The 18,685-nt window shown below is 39.5% G+C and overlaps 1 long non-coding RNA gene across 1 annotated transcript; it reads right to left on the bottom strand.

Moving 5' to 3' along the window:
* Positions 1-417: 417 nt before the first annotated feature.
* On the bottom strand, positions 418-11,116 carry LOC134138093 (uncharacterized). Its single transcript, XR_009957801.1, has 3 exons — positions 11,053-11,116; positions 8,866-9,007; positions 418-499 (listed from the first exon to the last, which is right to left on the bottom strand). It is a non-coding gene; the product is annotated as an uncharacterized LOC134138093 (long non-coding RNA).
* Positions 11,117-18,685: the final 7,569 nt, after the last annotated feature.

Here is an 18,685-nt window from a genome sequence, read left to right as displayed (position 1 = left end):
TCAAGTACCCAGTGAGAAACATTTTGCATTTATAGATGATCTAAAGCAACAATAGAAGCAGAAATTACCAGCAGCCAGCATTTGGTATAGGCATAAAATGCTACATAAATCTAAAGAACAATAGTCCAGATTCTGCTGTTAGGGACCACCTAGTGCTCTTCTTTATTCAGCTTTAATTCCCACTGGAAACAGTATTTTGCCTTTAGACTATAATTTTATACCATAGAAATTAAACTTCAGCAGGTTTCCTGAGAAGCAGTAATGCTATTTCATGTCATCAGTGACAGTTTTACGGAAAGTTACTGTTTATATATTTTAAGGCAAAGGTGTTTCAATATATATTAGAATTATCAAATACCACAAAAATAAATTAAATTAACTTCAACTTACCTTCCCCAGACTACAGTGACATTGTAGGGCAGCAGGTCATATGAAATAAAGTCACAACTGTATTCAGAGAAAAGGGTTGAGGTTTTCTTGACTTTATAAAGGGACTTGCCTAAATGGGAAAAATAAAGACAATTAATCTAAATTAACATTTTAAGTGGATCAGCAATTCTTTTTAAAACTCTAAGCAGACAGTGTTGTTCAGAATTAAAGCAGTCATTATTCAATTTAATTTATTCCACTTCCAAACTGAGCTAAATGATACCAAATTATGACTGTTTACATTCTGCATGACAGTTCATACAGGGATTTAATGCAGCCTATTTAAAATGTTCAATTTACTTGATCTAACTTTCCCAAATGCCCCATATAGACAAAACCTGAAGAGGAAGACAGTGTTTGAGAGCAGGTTATAGGCAGTGCTTCAATACTAACATCTCCTTCTGGCACATGCTGTCTGGCTGAAACAATGAAAAGATATGGACAGAAATTACATATACTAATTTATTTATCAGATGGAGCTAATACAATTTCCTTAAGTCTTCTCAGGTAATAGCAATGTTATCATCATTTTTCAGTCAAGAGTAAGTTATTATTTCAGAGTGGTAGTCACAGAGTTGAAGCAGGCTTCTGAGCTCATGCATAACCAAGAGAAAAAAAAAGAAAATATGGAAGCTGTATCCATGTAGTCTTCTCCAGCCTTCCGGTACTGAACTGCTCTCTGCAGAGCAGTGTGCAATATACTCTTCCAATTTACTCTTCCACTTGCATCAGGCATCAGCTGCAGAATCTGAGGCCATAGGTGCACATGCATTTGTGCGGCTGCAGCACTGCTCTATGTAGACCTTGTTCTCGGCCATTTCTTGCCTCTCTGCCACCCCTACTAGCACAACTCATGCAATTGCCCAGGCGAGCCATCTGGACAAAATGATCAAGCTAATAAGTAACACACACACACACACAAAAAAAGAAAATTCCCCCCCCCCCCCCCGACAGATCAGTTCCTCAGTCCACAGTGGACAAATGCATAAACATGCTGCCAGCATTATCAGCCACACAGTGGGGAGGAAAAGGAGCAGCTATGGTAGAGCGAAGCAGGAGTTGCTTATGTGGCATTGGAGTCTGTGGTATTAGGAGTCTTTTCAGCCTAAAGTCATTCTGCTTTCTTCCCAGTGATCCTATTTATAATCCCTTATGTCACGACATGTTTTTTAGTTTGCCATGTCTTTATTATTTGTATTCTTTATTGTTTGCATTTATTTGCACAAAGTCATTAGAGCCATGCCTCAAATTATTACGTGGTTTTTCTCTAGAGAATATGCCCTGCAGCAGATAACTTTCCTGCTGAAGCAATTCGTACCAAAAGCATCTCTCATAGGCATGGTAGTCCTCATGCCAACGTGAGAGAGACTATCTCTTCCTGATCTGTGAAGCACTATGGTATGCAGGCATTGCTTCGTAACCTGCCGGTCAGACATTGCCTGCTCCCAGGTAATGTCACTGGCCACAGGCTGTGTAGCCTCGCAGTCTGCCAAGAACTCGTTTGCTGCCCAGAGTAAGTTGTGTTGGACTAGATAGTCCAAAGCAACAGGTTTGTCAGGACACAAGTCATTACACTCAGATGACAAGATAGGTCATAGGGAAAATATTGATAATGGTCTTTTGCAGAAAAGCTTCTCCACATAGCCAGTTGCAAACTGTGATTTGCCAAAAAAGAAACATTTTATGTAATATGTAATGCATATGTTTATATGTGTGTGTCTGTATCCATAGACATGTATGCATTTACACACACACACACACATACATATAGGCCAACAACCAAAACAGTTGACTTCCCAATGATGCCAAAAATTCTCATTAGAATTGTTAGAGTGTTAGATTTCCACCTATGGACCTATGTTAGATTTCCAACATTAAGGGGAGTATATATATACAGTAAGAATTACATCATGGGTGATGCAGTATGATCAGAAAATTTGATGCCTAGAAGAAAATGGAAAATTAAGTCCATTTAACATCCACTCCCAAGAGACGTCCACTGGATTAAAACTATTTTTGACTCTTCAAATAAACTGTCAAAAAATTTCTGAGGCAATGCCACCACCTGAAAGAAGACATTTTATATAAAAGTTTCAGCTGAAAAATACATTTTGCAGATATTAAACAATTCTAACAGAACGAATTCTTCACCATGAGGGTGGTCAAGCAATGTAGCGGGCTGCCTACAGGGGTTGCGGAGACAAGGCCCTGAACGGAGACTGGACTAGTCCACCCTACGTTTTTTGTATGATTCTGTGATTTTCACCTGTTTTTCCTAATTATTGCACTGAGGAAGTATATAGTTTATGCTGGCTATATTGCTGACTTTTAGGACTCAGAAAGTATCAAACTCTTTTTGCAATCCTTAGCAGTGACTAGCATACTTCAGAGCTTTCAAAGGATCCAAAAGGATTCCTGCTCTCAGTTGTCATCTAATCCCACGCGTAGCCATGTCTAATTTATTACTTTCTGGATAGCAACAAACTGAAGGATGAGGACCTCACTGAAAGGGTACAAGCTTGTGTAATTCACAGTCTCACTGAAACACATTAAAAGGAAGCTGGAAGAAAGCCACTTAGAAGAAAGTTCATCTGCTTCAGCATCCCTTTCAGAAAGACGGAGGAAATACATGCCCTGCTTGGTCCCTATCCTGTTCTCTCACAAAGGTCTGGATGTAATTTGAGAGGTCTGATTCACCACTTGTCCCTCTCCAGTTTTATATATCAAATATATGACACTGAAGTCAGTGGAACTCATTCTTCAAAATTCTTAGAATACGTAGGCCGGAGTACCTTGAGGATTGCTGCAGCGCCTATGTGAACGCTTGAAGATTTGGTACAAGGCCAGAGAATGGGCCTGGCTGAATTGTTCTGGGCTCAGTGGGATCTTCTGCTTTGCAAAGTTTTTTCAATGGCATCATTTATTTTTTCCTTTCTAGAAATGGTAAGTTTCTCCTTCCAAAATGATGAGGACTTTTTTTTTTCCTGCTCTGTTTTTGTGAATGTCTACAAAGCTCATCTGCAATCAATATTCATTTAACACCACAGTAACTTGGATCTATTTTCACAGATCTGTTTGCTGCTGTGACTTCTCCTGGAGGAGAAATACTACTCTGTTCCTCTTTCTGCTCTCTCAGAAAGACACATCTTACCCCCTGATTTGAGGGAAGGCTGACTGGCTTAAGATTAACATACTGTGCCAGGCCTATTCTTACCTATTTCATGCACAAGCTATGCAGCACAGGGGGACTTAGAGGGTCCCACAGACCTCCTGACGGCAGGATCACCAGAAGGGTTTCCAATGGCCCATCCTGCTGGCCAAATGCCGCTCAAAGGCTGAAACATGTGAGGTACATACCTCAGCCCCTCTTAATGTTTTCAGTTGACACAGTTCTGGTTTTTACTCCCTGCTCTCTTGCACTTTAGAATTTCCCAACTTTCATGTTCTACTTGTGCAAATAAACAAGAGATAATATGAACACTAATTCATTCAGCAAAATTTAGCCTTTGCAAAAAAGGCCATTTTCAAAGACAGCTGGCAGCGAAACAAACGGGGAGAAAATAAAAAGGAAGTGCTACCTTTTTTCTCTGAATTTGCCAAATTTGTATTTGATCTTTCTGGCGCTAATTTCTATCCAGAAGAAGCAAAGAAAACTCAGTTGGAAAATGAGGGAATTACATGGCTAAGTTTGCCTAGCAATTGTATATTTTATGATAAAATATTATATAATTCAAAGTAGGAAAAGTCTGAAATACTTCAAACCTCATGGTATTGAGGAAAGAATAGCTTCTAAGAAAAGTAATGCAAAGGTATGAGTGGCCCTTCCCCAGCATGTAACAGCTATTTGTTCTGTCCTACTCCAGCAAGAAATCAAATGGTTCAATAACAGCCAGGAAACTCCTGGCTTGCACGTCACCACATAAGCAGGAAATTCCAATAATGAAAACATAATCCTGTAATAAAAAAACAGAGAAAATAAAAAAAAAACATTGCAGCTCTGAGGAAGGAAGGAGAATTATACAAAATTACACTGCCTTTCTCGCACCTGTTCAACTCAGTGGCAAAATCATGTAGTATATAATTCCCCCCCCCCTCCATGGGACCAATATACTTTAGCTTTCTCTTATTGACAGTGACTGTTATAATAATCCCTTTTTCACATACTCATAACTTTCTGGAAAAACATTTTACTTTAGGGACTAAAATTCTTTAAATCTGGCCCCAGCCCAGAGACATTTCTGGAAATTTGAACAAGATGCTGTCAAGTATTTCTGAATTATATGTAGATGTCTGTCAAAGCATACACTGCTTTAAAGTTTTTTCTTTCTTTTCGCTCATTCACAACTTAAAACGAGATAATTTTTTATCATAGAAGTTCTCTCCTATGACTATATATTTTTAGAGGTAAAAAAATCAGCTCCTCATAACTGACTGGAAAATGGCTTTTTTATGTATAGCACGACAGTATATTATTAGAAATATTGAAAGCTAAGGATGGTTCTGACTACAACATAAGTCAGAATCGTAGGCAACATTAGAAGTTTTCTGTGTTGGAAAATACATTTTCCCAGATGCTCACCAACACAGAAAGTCCACACTGAAATATTTTTGTTCAGCTGTAAAACAGAGGTAGTTAAAATAAGCAGAAAAAAAAAAAAGAATATCACACCTCATTTTTAAAACAAAAAATTCAAAGCTATCACAAAATACGACTTTTCAAAAACATTGCCATGTTCAAACGTACACAGGCTTCCATGTAGCATGAACAGTGAAAAAATATTTGCAGGTAACCTAGTCACAAAGCATCGTGCTGTTCATTGAATACAGGATCTGATCAGTCTTACTGGAGCTAAAGGTTCTTTAAGGAGCTCGCAAGACCTGGAGATTCTTCCCTCCTGCAGAACTGGCCACGTTGGTGGCTGCCAGGGCAGGGTGTCCGGCTAGGCAGAGGCACCCTTTCTGTGCATAACTGTGTCAAATTCACCTAGTCCACCTTCCAGGGAGCCCCACATTGAGTAACGGGCTGAGAGCGGTGGCACGGAGTTCCTGCGCTCCTCCAAGCAGGCAGGTCAGGCGGCGGTTTTGCTTCGTGGGCTGCGGCTCCCTCCCCTCCGTACCACGTCTGTAGGGCCAGGGCACAGCCCGGGGCCGAGCCGTGCTCGGGAGCGCTGAGCCGAAGGGGTCCTTAGTGTCGGCCCCCAGCCGCAGTTATTCACAGCAAAATGTGTCCCTGATGCCAGAGCTGGCACCCTACTCTTACTACAAATGCCTTGTGATTTTCCATGACCACAAGTGGTCAAGTCCTTAGTTTTAAATTTCATCCATAAGCTGGGACAGGTTCACCAGATCAAAAAGAGAACTGCCAGAGAGGAGGGAGAGGGCTGTGGATGTCTGGGAAAACTAGCCCTTAGAGAAGAAAAGAATTCAAATTCCCCATAGACAGTCTGGCTTTGTGTTTTGAATGCGGCTCATTTAAACTGGTCTCCTGGTGTAGCTGTATCTGCTATAATTGCAGCAGATTGCAATGACAGAAGCATCTCTTGCTTTCGTACCCTTTTATTATGGCATATAGGCACAACATTTCCAGTAATTTAGGGGCAGCTAAAACCTCCCATTCTTTGGAAGCTGCCTTCTCTGTAGTAGTTTATACAGCATCACTGGAGCAATATAAACCCGAATGAAGTACCAAAGTTACTATGTTAGAACTTGATGTCACTAGCTATAAGCTCCTACTTGGCATTAAAAAAAAAAAAAACAAAAAAAAAACAAAAAAAAAAAACAGTCTGTTAAAATCCAAAAGAGAAATATACAGAACTGTGCTCAAAGTTCAATTAAAAAAAAAACACTGTGTTTTTGTTTCTCTCATTGAACTACAATGTCAATTTGACAAACATAGTTTCTGCCTAGCCCACTAAAAACTCATGATATATAAACTTTTTCTTAGCATCCTTTGAAGTAAAACTTGTTTTTAAGAAAGAGCAGGTTCTTTTCCCTTATATTCTTTCATAACAACTTGTAAGGCAGCATGATTCATGGGAAAAGAGGCCCTGGGTGAGCAGCCTGAGGCCACCAAACCTTGGTGATCTCAGTGTCACTAACTCTTGCGATATTTGAGTGTTTTTTCTAGAAGCACCTGCTATTGAAATTGTCTTTCATTAAAAGAAGTAAATTGTCAGCTGTTATAGATTTTGAAATAATCTTGAGAGTCTGAAGTGAGTACAGAAACCTTGAGGCAAATAAAAACCCCCACCTATTTTGATCCTCATGAAATCTTAAAGCAATCCCATGATTTCTTAGGATATGCTTCATGAGTTTTGATCTCACACAGCTGGCAGTACTGTGTTCTTTTTCTAACTATAACATGGCTTCTCTTTCTTGCAATTTGCAACCTATATTGCAATATGTCATTTCTTGCAATCTAAATTACAATATAACATTTCTTAATAAAGACTCAGCTCTTGGAGTTATGCGATTATAGAAAAATTTGGGGGCTCTCTCTTTTCCCTCCCCATCATTCTAAACAAAATCTTGAAAATATAAAGCCTAAAATCTAGGATGTGAAGGCAAAAAACAAATAAGGTGCTACTTAAAAAAAAAAATCTCTCAATATTTATACCTCATAGTGTTGTGGAAAGCCAGCTTATGGTTTTTGAACTCCTGAGGTGAGCATTACTGCAAGCTACCATCCAAAGGAGGAATTAGTTTTTGTTGTTGTTTTTTAACAATGCATTGAAAATGGAAAGTACTGCTTGCCAAAACTGCCACATATTGTTTATACTTTTATATTCCTTTATTATTCGTATTACAGTAGAACTAGGAAGCCTGCAGTAATCACAAGCCTGTTTTGCTAGTTACTTACTACACACAGCACTAGACAGCCTCTTCTGCAAGGAACCCACAGCCTAATCGGATTGTCCCCCAGTCAATTTATTCAATTAAAGTGCATTTGTTTTTACTTTTCTTCTTTAGTGCAGGAGGCATAAATTATGTTTTATCCAAATAAGGCCCAAGATGCTCAGAGGGGTCATGATTTTAGCCAGAAGTGAGCTGCTGCTTCATCCTCTGCTGGAAGAGGCTCTTCAGGGATCTCTGAGTTCTTTTTACAGGTGGGGATGATATGTGGGGAAGGCCACAGGGCTCTGCTGACTGCTGGAGCAGACCAGAATAACATTTAAAAGTGCCATATACTCCCTGGCCAGGCTTATTATCATCCTGCAAGGGTTAGGTATGCACAAGAACAGCATAATTCAGAATATAATCAAGGTATCATCCACCAGCAATTAAGGTAGTGCTTTGGTCTTCCTGTGGCCAACAGGAGCTTTTCCATTAGTTTCAACAGGGCAATCAATGAGAGTTCAAACACAACATACAAGCTTTGTGTCCCAAAGGGAAAAGCCACGTCCCCCTCACCTCTCCCCTCCCTTAAAAATAAATACAAGTGAGGAGGTGTTATTAACAGAAAAGAAAGAAATGCCCCCAGTGAAATATGGGACCAGGATGGGAACAAGCAGTGTAATAACACTATTGACTTCCAACCCAATCCTAACCAGGTTTTGCAAGATCTTGACGCTGCCAGCCAGTCAGTGACATTTTTTTTTCAAAACAGTTCCAAATCATTCCTAGTTGCTGAGCTAAAAACTAGGGAACCGATAACACAGGAGCTGCTGTCATGTGCCCGGTTAGGAAGATATTTATTTATAGAAAATCCTTTGAACAGACCACTACAGTTCAGAGTAGTAATAACAAGTTATAGTGAATCAAAGAGTAGTAGGGTGTAACACAGCCATGCATTATATACCCTATTGTAAATGGTCTCTGAGGGAAAGCCTGTAATTTAGGGAGGTTTGAATGGCAAAACCTGGGTCATTGTAACAGATACTTTTTCTTAGTTATTTTTATGGAGAGAAGAAAAAGAAATACTGGCCTGAAGAAGACAGGCAGCATGTGTTTTAATTCAACCTTAGTTAGCTATGAAACCTCCTGGAGCTCAATCTCCCTTGGCCAAATATTTGTTTTAAGATTAATTGTTCGCATAGGAACTAAACAGCAACTCACTGAATGTGAAGGTCCTTTTAAAAGAAATCTGTGTTCCTCCTCAGGACTTTTTTCTTGTGTGTTGCTGGCTCTTTCATATGTTCTGTCACCTTCAGGAAGCGGGATTCAAACAGAATCAAGGAAATGGCTTTTCCGTTTATTTGTTTGTCTTTAAATTTTATCCACGTATCTGTGTTGATTTTAGGTTTAATGTTGCAGCAGAACTGCAGGAACTCATTCAAAAGTCCCTGTTGTGTTAGCTAGCTCCACTGCAAGCACTCAGTAGGCAGCACACGCAAGTGCACGGCCCAGGAGCGACAGCCAGCCAGTACCGTCCCTGTGGTGCAACACCAGCTTGTGTTGGGGCACTGGTTCGGGCACTCAGGGCAGCGCAGCTCCTACCTGCTCCCCTTCGCCCAGCCAGTGAGCTGGCAGGGCACGAGTGCTCGCACTGCAGGACGGCCTCCGCTACGTTTCCATGCTGTGCTTGACTCAGGTGTACTACAGGAGAGGTGGTTGCTGACTGTCCCGGTCAGGCTGACATCTAAAGACAAAAGAAAATACGAGCGTGAGGAGCAAAAGCTCAGGCAGTGAAACCCTGGCTGCCTGGAAGTGAATGGTCCACTGGGGCTTCCATAAAGCCAGAGTTTTTCCCACAAGAGCAATGTGACATAGCATGGCACCTAACCAGCTCTCCTGGCTCACAGCCAGGAGAAGAGCCAGGTCTCACTTCTTGTCCAGTCTCTAGCTTTGTGAAACTGCTCCATCAAAACTTGACCAAACTTAAAATCTAAGTTCTTGGGACCACATAGTCAATATGGGCTGGGGTATTCTATTTTGCCATAGTAAGCCACATCATAAACCCACGTTCTGGTCAAATTAGACAATCCTTATCTGCATCTTACGTTTCTCTTAAGCAGTTCACTTTTCACTCCCTATCTCCTCCGCCCAGAGGATAAGTATCACAGGCTATTTCCTTCTTTAAACTTAGGAGGCAAATAAATATGCCTCCATGTGCATAGTCAGCAAGATGTGCAGAATATTGTCAAAGGGTTCTGCTGTGGGTGGAATTCAGCCTACAGCTCTAGCAGTGCTAGTGAATATGTCCCTTCACAAATGATAGAGTTAAAAAATGAAAGAAACAACCAACCAAAGCCAAACCCAAATATCAGAAACAAAGATATGTAAAAATAAGACATCACTAAAGCAATACAGTACCTTCAGGCTAGCATCACTGAATAGGAAATTAAGTATGAACACACACAAAACAGCACAAAACTGTTTCACTGTCACCAAAAAATGGATTCTTTTCAAATGAATTTAAGGTCTTCTCGTTTCCCTCTGCTTACTATTTAATGGCATTCCACCCACAATAAGTCCAAATTCTATCCTCACGATCTCTCTCAGTTCTCTTATTCTAATTTCCTGATGATATAGAATAACCATAACTATGAACTGGAAGAGAGAAGAGATGATTTAAGAAAAGCAAGATAATGATCTTCGTTTGTGGATTATGCTGATACATTGAAAAAAATAGTAAAATAAAAGGCAGTTGTGCCATTAACATTACTTTTAATTGCCTTTGTGTTTTATACAATTCTTTGTAGCCCTTGCTCTCTGGCTTTCAGCAGCCCCATGACTCCCAAGACCAAAATCAGGGCAGAGCATAAAAAATGAGATTTTACAGCCTGAACCTCAAAACAGCACAAAAAAAATCACATGCTTTTAAAAAGGTGCAGAATAAGCTGTTGCTGTCCTTTGAAGTTTTATCAAATCAAGCATTATGTTTCTTGTAGAATACTCCAAAATTGCAAACTTCTTTTTCTTTATTTTCTTTTAGGAGGGATGCACAATGGTAGAACTACATTGAATATCATCAGAACCAAATGCTGAGGAACTGAGTATGCACTTACCTACACGTGATACCAGCTACAAGGGAAAAAAGACACCAATAAATATTTAGTGTTTTATACAAATAGGAATATAAGGCACATATATGCTATAGTAAGCCCATTCTCATTTACTATAAATCACTCCTTCATTGCTCTGCAGATCAACCTAACTGAAAGTGAATATTAGCCTTATGTGAGAATTAGGCTCTCGACACTGAAACCAAAACAAAACACAACTAAACATGCAGATTCTAGACAACATTCGATAAATATGACATTGTTTCAGATGATAACCAGAAAGTGATAATTAGTCATTCTCCCTAGAATGCCTCATTAACTCTACGGCATAGCGTTATCAGTACTAGCATTCACTTTTATGGCAAAAGACAATTCAGTTCTAGTAACTGAACTAAAGGAATGAACCTCTGATCCAATTTTGCATCCACTAACACAGATTAAATTAAAACCAAGAAAAAACACTGCACCAACTTCCATTGCAGCAGCACGATGAAAATGGAAAAGCAGGCTCTCTGCGACAGTCATTGCCTCTGGGGCCTCTTACAGCAGATTATAAATGATCATGTGAAATACGTGTTCAGAACTGAAAGCCAGAGTATCCAGGTCTGCTACTTTCTACAGTCTGACTTGCTTTAGAGTATGCTTAAATCTTTTTTAAGGTCTAAATTAATAATCTTACCATCGTGCAGTTATGTCTGGGGTTTTCCTAACATTTGCATTCAAATCACAGTCCAGTTTGTGCTCAGCAGGAGTTAAAGACCGTTGCAAATATAGTCTCTGACTAAGTTTCACATGCTGGTCTCTGCTAAGTCTCCCCTGTTTCAGCGTTCCAGATTAACACCAAATACACTATTCATACAGTTCTATTACAAACAGTCCAGTTTGCACTAACAGTCATTCAATAACATTTTTCTCAGCCTAACACTGATATTAGACAAACACATGATGTGATTGGAAAGAAATTTCTAGCAACCAATGCTGCTCCAGATGATAATACCGGTTATTAACAGGAAAACTTTGAAATGCTGCTCTTTTCCCTCACAGTCTTCTGAGATTAAAAAACAGAGAAAAAGCGTGTATGCAGTGTGCCTTGATTTTGAAATAGCTAGAGACAGAGATTCTCTGTGTGAAATATGGGTTCTATTTAAAGTAATTCATTGGCGTAGCTGTAGAAAGTCTACATAAATCTAATTACTGCTGAGCTATGTTATCAGACAGTAGTATTTTGTGGCTATCATCTTAGTCACAGGATCTGTATCCCAGAGAGGAATATTATTGAAAACATTTATTTTAAACTGTAGAAGCTCAAAAAAAAAGTGTCAAAATGAGACATAGTTCCTGGCCAAGACCATGACTGGAATTGACCCAAATACAAAAACAAGTGCAGCTAAAACCATGCAGCTATTTCCTGCCTTTGTGGGTGAACGTGCCAGCCTTTGCCTGGCCTATGTTCCCAACAGCTGAGGGATTTTCAGTACTTCCTTGCCTTGCCTTTCCTCCCTTCGTACGGGTGAGGCACGCAAGGAGCATACCGTGTAAAGCGGCACCTGAGCTCCAGCCCCGTCTCCCGGGGCAGCCCGGCCCGTGCCCAGGAGGGCAGCTGATCAGCGTGAGAGGCAACGTGAGCCACGTGAGGCTCCTGCCTCTGCTTGAATCAGGAATTGAAACCTGTCGCAGCTTATTTCTCTCTGGTATCCACAGGGGAAGAGCCGCATGACTAGGCTGGATTTAGACAGTTAATTTTTAACCCTGTGAAGTTAGGTGTGATGAAGCCAATCTGAAGCCACCAAGAATACAGTAAATGCAAACAGCACCTTTCGCATTGGGCTGGAGCAAGGTCCGGGAGTAACAGCAATAACAACACTCATCAGGGGAATTTCACTGTGCCATTAACGTCAGCACGTGACCGCCGCACCATGGCCTGCTGGCTATTACCGTGCTTTGGCTTCGAGGTTTACATAACTTTTGGCTCAGCTCAGGAAAGAAAACAATAGACTTCTATAGGTTTCAGGCTTTACCACAGAGTGGTCTATGGAGTTTTTAAAACCAGCCTCCAAGCCTCCCAATTCTGCATATGCTCAGTGAGTATTAGTGATTTACCTAGATTTTTTTCTTAGATCTTAAAGGTCAAAACGGAGCCTTCTGGGAATTCATACAAGGCATGAGAACTTCCTCCAGTAATTCCAGCACCTGACCTAATAACTTGTACTTCAAATGGAGCACATCTTTTTAAAGATTTAACATAATGGAAGCGCTACTTTATTCTTTGGTAGGTTGTAACAGTTGCTAATGGCCTTCACTAAAAATACCGCGCCTTATACCACGCTCGATTTTGTCAACATCTAGATGCCCAATATTGTTCTACTCCTATTTTCATCTGCTGGGTTTAGTAAAGAGATGAGATGATTGAATTTGAGAGTACATACATACATACATGTATATGCTCACATACGGAAAAGATGTCTGAAAGGAAAATATTTTTTAACTTCGCGGTCACAAGCAAAACTAAAAACTATTTGTGGCTGCGTCAAATTCAATCTCATCTTTTTAGTAAACCCAATAAAGTAGAAGCAGAACACCATTGCTGCCAATGTTTTTAACTGAAAATGCAAGCTTTTCTCTGCACATTCCAGACACTTCCAGATTTTGAGTGATTTTGAGTGAATACCCATGAATATCTGCAGCACCACGGAGGAGTCACCCTTCCTGCAAACCTCTTGAGATGGTTGGGAGGAGAGAGTGGAGAGCATAGGTCTACTAATTTAAGAAATCCAGGCATTTTCTAACCTATTCCCTCAGCATTTTTAAATCCTTCCACAACTCATTGCAGCTGATGTGAATCTCAGTCACCTGACTGTGGTATACATTATACCAGAACACTCTGAATTTCTGGTGTGCAAAAATGAGTAAGTCTGGCACTCGCTGCTTCACTCACATACCCAATACACCAACACAGAGAACAGCCTCTAACCCTAAAGTAAAACTGTAAGACTAAAAAGTGCAGGAGGATGTTGTTGTGGCTTTTGCTTTTTTTTGAAGCAGACACTCTTCTAGGCCATTTTCAAATAGCTTTGGAAAATCTTAAACCGATCTATCCTGTTAGCTAAGAAAATTCCAGACACTTCATTGAGTGGAGACTATAAAGACATTGTTAATTCTCCAGTGAGACCTGCCATTTTGTAACAAGTTGATTAGTCATCTGGCAACTACTCAGTTTGATCTAATCATCCACAGAATGCAACTGGCAGAAGAGCCAAAATACATCTCCTATGTGTGGCAATCTTTCAAGTCTGAAAGTTGTTTCCAAAAATAACAAGAAAAGAAAAGAAAACTAGACTTACTTAGTACCAACACCAAAATTAAAAAAAAAAAAAAAAAAAAAAAAAAAAAGTAGCAGAAGATCCACTGCATGTGATTTTAAAATTCTTTCGCTCTCACTGAGTTTGATCAATGCTCAGCTTTTATGAAGTCTTATGGGCAAGTGGGTACAGCTAAGGAGCGACTGCCTGAATGTTTACTGTGAGGACAGTTCTCAGCCAAGGCAATTCTGCCAAAAAAATACAAGTTAAACTGTAAGAGTGGGAGCCACAGGAGAACAGTACAGTTCAGTAGCTATATATGGAGAATCAGGCATGGGATCAGGGCATTCCACTGCACTGTATATGCTTCATTGCTTTACTCACAGCTTAAAATAGACTCTCATGCATAGTGATGTCTCTGTGCTGTGAAGCAAGGTTTATTAAGTAGGAGAAAAATAATATTTTTCTCATGTTATCTTCCTCTACCTGACTGCTTTAAAAGCTGTTTGAATTTGCAGTTCAAGCACCAATTTAAAAATATAAGTTTTCTCCTTTACTGCTTCATAAAGTTTATCTATGCAATTGCTGTAAGGCCACTTGATGCTATTTATGTTATTGTGTTATATCCTAGTTTGAGTCCAATACTACGATTCTTTTTACAGCTTAAAACATATCGGAAAATGCCAAATTTCATTAGCAGTAAAAATCCATCAGGTCCTGAAATCAAACCTTAAGCTTGATCTCCAGATTCAAAATATATTGTTACCCAGAGAATCATTTCTTGGGAAAGAGTAATTTGTTTTGGATCTGATTTAGTGGGAACTGCTTACAAACAAAACAAACAGCTTACAAAACCAAAATTCCCCTGCACATGAACTAGATATATCCAGGAAATTGTCTGATAATATTTTCTCTAAGATGAGCATAACAGCTTAGTGTAACCTAACTAAACAAAACTGTTGGTTCTTAGCTGCCCATACAGCAAGATCTGAGTAACTTTATTGCTTTACACTTCAAAAGAAATATGTATTATATATTAAGATATACACAATAAATATTATATATGTATGTTAAACTACTGCAAAACTGAAATAGAAGATGTCTGGTTAGGGGAGGAAGATTTAGACCATACTGTGTCACTGATGCATCATGAAGCAATTTCTCCTTGCTAGGTAAGTTACAGGTATGTAACTGTGTACTTTTACCTTTCTAGCTGTTCTGTTTTACCACCAATATCTGTACTTATATCCAAATATCACTTCACTCATGGATTCTTGGAAGAGTAATACAATTCATTCTGATCCTAATCCAAGCTGACAAAATCAGGTAGTTTGCTAACAAGTTGTGAGATCCACTCACGTCATGAGTTTCGCTCACATCGTGTGAGATTCAACCAAGGCCCACAATTTTGAAAATTCAGCAATGAAATTCTGCAGGGAAATTGGTTTATATTTTTGGTTCTCCAGAAAAACAGTGCAATTGGCTCAACAGCCTAACACTGCTCACTGTCCAGCTCAGTGTGTTCAGTCTTGTGCATGTAGTTATTTGAGCACGCAAATCAGGTCCCATTCTGTGCTTCTAAGTCCTGAAAACATATATATAACTTTATGTGTTAATACCATGACAGCAAGTTACCCTATTGATGCAGTGGCATTATATGCTGTAACAAAGTTAAAGCTTACATAAGTGTTTGTAACCTATAGTTAACCTATCGAGGGCTGGGAAAGTATCTTAGCTATATGAGCATACTGCATTTAGTACAAAGGTGCCCTCATCACCCGTTGAGGACCGTGAGGCTTCTTCCAAATCCTATTTATCACACATGAATGATGCTTCATCAGATAACATTACAGGAGAATCTGCTTATGTGTAAAGTCACTGTGAGAGCACAAAGCAGATAGTCTGAAGGGCAATCTTTAACAAAAAAATACAAATTAAAATTATTTAGGATTTCTCCACTCCCAAGATATTAACAATCTTTGAGTGAAAACCAGATTGGGGTGAAGAAAAAGCCAAGACAATGATTTAGAGGACAACTTTATTAAAAAATTCAACATGCTCACCTTAAATAATAGTTATGACCATGACAAGTAAACATTTTCTCTATTACTACATTCTTTCAAGGAATTTAAAATTATGATTAAAAAAACTTTCAGTAGAAAGTGTTTTTCATGTGGAAAAATTCCAACAATAAATTAAATGTGATCTCAGTGAGCACACAGGATGTGTGGGAAAGGGCTAAAAACATGATGATCTCCTATAAGCAGTTAGAGGCTGGCTTATTGGTCTAGTTTTACACGCTAATGATCCACAAGATGCTCTCTCACATTAGTTACAGCATTTGCTGTATTATTTACTGTCAGGTATTACAGAATAAATTTAAAAACCATTTAAAACTTGGAGCTCAGGAAAAGAATGGATAAAACAAATTTGCCCGAGATTAGACCATTTATGGGTATTTCTAAAACAAAAGTAATTTCATACTTACGTTGTACAAAAATGTGATTATTTTGTTCCAGAAATGGAGACTTTCTGCCAGTTAATCTGCTTTATTGCCTGTACTTATGGTATGTGATGCTTATCCTGATAATATTTCACACGTGAGATATAATTATGCTTTCTCCTTTATCATGTAATCCATGCCATCATAAGGTATAATGCCATCACTGAAGGTATAAGGAGAATTGCTTATTATCTCGTAACAGACTTACACACCCTGTCTCTGGATTTCAGACACTTAAGCTCTCTCAGCTAAATATTAAACAGTACTTTAAATTCCTCTCTTTCACTCTCTTACAGTGCTTCATCTGCGCTGAAATCTACAGAAAGGTTTCATCTGGTTTTATTAGGCTTTTAGTCAAAACCAAATTATTTTCAATATGAAAACAGAAGAGGTAGATAAGGAGAGTCTCAGTTAAATAAGCCAGCCCCCAAAGCCAGCGTGCTCCTACACTAACATTCCAGATTAATCTCACCCATCCATCATTCTGCAATTTTGCACTTACCACGCAGACCTGCAACTGGCAATTACTATGTGAAAACTGAATCGTCAGGAACACGCAGGTACCTAAGTTAGGAGCCTAAAAAAACTCAGCAGTCTATGAAGAAAAGCAAGGTAGGTCAGAGCAAGAGCGTAAGTGTGCACTCAACCAGCTTAGGAAGCAGCCTCTCCCAACTGACCGTTCAGGCTAAATGCCTGCAGAAGATATGAACACTCCCGTCACTGTATCTGTATAACGTATCTTGCAGCAAAGGGACAGGTGTAAGTTGGTAGGTTTTTCATAGAATCATAGAATCAGTGAGGCTGGAAGGGACCTCTGGAGATCATCTAGTCCAACCTCACTGCTCGGCAGGGTCACCTAGAGCACGTTAGACAGGGTTGCATCCAGGCAGGCCTTGAATATCTCCGGAGACCCCACAACCTGTGGAGCAACCTGTGCCAGGGCTCTGTCACTCTCACAGGGAAGAAACTCCCCCTCACGTTCAGGTGGAACTTCCTGTGCTTCAATTTCTGTCCGTTGCCTCTTTTTCCTGGCTTTCATTAGCTCTTCAGAACTCTGTTGCTGAATTGCTGAGTGATAAGTGACAAATCTAAGTAAAACCTAAGTACACCTCTATCCCTCCATGTCCCCCCAGCCTTGAGAACTAGTTTTGGGGGGCAAGAGGAACATAGGCCCACTGCTCTCATGAAGTCTCTCCTAACAGAGTTACCATTAGCAGGGTACTTAAGATTAGAGAATTGCAAATGTCCTTCTTGCTTCTCCGGTGCTCCAGTTTCCCAGTCTAACCCTGCTCTGGTAAGAGTACAGCAAGCCTTATAAAATCCAGATGTAGATTTAATGTTAAAAATATTAACTTTCTGAAACTTTATGATTATATTCAAGCATATTGCAAGAATGAGTAGGTGCATCCTGAGGTAACAGTGAATCAGCTGAGACAACTGAACATTTAAAGCATCAGTAGAAGATCTCACTAAATGCTTGGTAATTAAAAATACTGATGACATACCTGAATGATACCTACAACTACCGTAACCATACATGAAGTTTCAATATGACTAAGTTTTCCCAAAGAATGCTAACCCAATTCCTCCTACCCATTTGCTTTATGGAGTGGGTTAGCAGCTCTCCTGAGGAAAAGAGACCAAACAACTTCTTAGCCATACTGCTATGGAAACATCAATATGAAGAGAATACCTACTGCTTCTACCAGTTCCAGGGGTTCACAGCTCAAAAACACTGTAGAGGAAGAAATGTAACAGAGACCCAGGAGCTCAGGCAACACGAGAATTCAATTGCTACCCCCTTAATTGAAATTTTTCCTAAAGTTCAAACCATTTCTTTGAGATTCAGCTTGCTCTTGCTATAATGTTCTTGTTATTTTTCCTTTGTGCATGATTCTGCCATTCTCTGTTCCAGCTGGGAAGGAAAGCAGAAATACTGAAAAGCCATATGAAAGGTTGGCGTGTTTTTTTTTCATTTTTTCTTTGTTGATGTGAAATAGAAAATTCCAGAAATCTCTTGAGTGAGCCTGTTTTTATAAGATTCTTAGTCCAGTTTTTCAGATAAGCAAGTGATTCTTTTCTCAATTAAACCACCAAGCCTTTTGAGATGCAGCCAATTGTTCATAACACTTAACATTCAAGTTTGCTTCCCCCTGTTTTTCTCTCTGAAATATTGCTAGGATGGACTTATTCCAGCCTGCTTTAGCAGACACACTAATTTTTCCTCCATTTCTGTATTCTACAGATGAGGAACTGAACCAATGTTTTACTCTGATGGAAAAGTTATCAGTGAGATCAAAGAGGCAAGCAGAAGAAAGTCATAATCCTACATACTTGCTGGAGTGGGACATATAAGAAGTTATTTGAAAAAACGAGAATATGAAGGAAACCAATGCTTAAATGCCTTCAGTAAAAATACTTGCTGAATTCTATCAGGAACAAAACTCGCAGACTGCCAGATATACACTCCTCTATCTACATATTTACTTTGGCAAAGGGGGGAGGAGTTG

This window comes from Rhea pennata, chromosome 3 (assembly GCF_028389875.1).
Source record: "Rhea pennata isolate bPtePen1 chromosome 3, bPtePen1.pri, whole genome shotgun sequence".
NCBI lineage: Eukaryota > Metazoa > Chordata > Aves > Rheiformes > Rheidae > Rhea > Rhea pennata.
Note: the sequence above shows the minus strand (reverse complement) of the source record. Positions and strands in the feature narration are given on the sequence as shown.